At 53.2% G+C, this 1,179-nt stretch overlaps 1 pseudogene; it reads right to left on the bottom strand.

Moving 5' to 3' along the window:
* Positions 1 to 1,057, bottom strand: part of LOC102756139 — a 4,252-nt pseudogene extending 3,195 nt beyond the window's left edge.
* Between the last annotated feature and the right edge of the window lie 122 nt (positions 1,058 to 1,179).

The raw sequence follows: 1,179 nt of genomic DNA, 5'->3' as shown, positions 1-1,179 counted from the left end.
CCTGGGCGGGGTTGGGGACCAGCCGGCAGTTGTCCGGTCCAGGGGGCACCAGGTCTGGAATGCCGTCATCGTCATCATCATCACACTCGTCACCGATTCCATCCTTATCAGTGTCCAGCTGGGAACTGTTAGTGACGGGGGGGCAGTTGTGCTGTCCTGCCTGTCTCCATCACTGTCCTGATTGGTGTCACAGGAGTCCCCAACCAGATCGTTGTCCACCTCAGACTGGTTAGGGTTGCTGACATCAGGACAACGGTCACAGGCACCCCCCACACCATCGCCATCCCTGTCCTGTTCGTTGGTCATGATTGGGAACTTCCTGGCAGCTGTCCAGAATGGTTTTTATTCCATCTCCATCCATGTCATCATCGCAGGCGCCCCCCTTTCCATCCCCATCAGTGTCTTTCTGGTCATTATTCAGGACATCCCGGCAGTTGTCACAGGCATCCCCAAAGATACCTTGGTCGCTGTCGCTTTGGTCCATGTTGTGAGTCAGGACACAGTTATCCTCATTCAGGATCCCGTCGCCGTCAGCATCCTCATCACAAGCATCGCCAATGCCATCTCCGTCTGCGTCTTCTTGGCCACAGTTTGGCCCGTACTTGCAGTTGTCCTTCTTGCAGTTCCTTGCAGAGCATGGCAGTTCTTTGTCTGGGTCACTGTCAATGTCCACATGCTTCCCACAGAAGTAGCCATCGCCAGCCCATCCGACACGCACGTCACATCCCCTGCCTCTCCTCCATGCACTGCGCGTTCACACTGCAAGGGTTCAGTTCCGGGTTTCTGCAGTTTCACTCCGGTTGGCATCCCCTCGTCTGGTCACCAGTGTGCCCGGGTTTACAAGGCCCACAGTGATAAGATCCCAAAGTGTTAGCGCATATAGAGGTGAGAACACATGCTCCATTTCAACACTCATCAATATTACTGCAGACCTGTTTGACTCAGCAAGGCTGATCCCTGCACCCTGCACCACGGACCCTGTGAAGCCCACCGGGCAGGCATTACATCTGAAGCCGGGAGCTAAGTTCACGCAGTGCACACCCAGGTGGCAGTGCCTCCCTTGCTCCCTCCTTCTCTCTCTCTCTCTCTCTCTCTCTCTCTCTCAAATGAATAAATACATTTAAACAATTTAAAATTGTTTCTTCTTTTTAAAAAGTTGTTTCTTCTTTTACTAGAGGT

This window comes from Myotis davidii, unplaced genomic scaffold, assembly GCF_000327345.1.
Source record: "Myotis davidii unplaced genomic scaffold, ASM32734v1 scaffold142, whole genome shotgun sequence".
Lineage (NCBI taxonomy): Eukaryota > Metazoa > Chordata > Mammalia > Chiroptera > Vespertilionidae > Myotis > Myotis davidii.
Note: the sequence above shows the minus strand (reverse complement) of the source record. Positions and strands in the feature narration are given on the sequence as shown.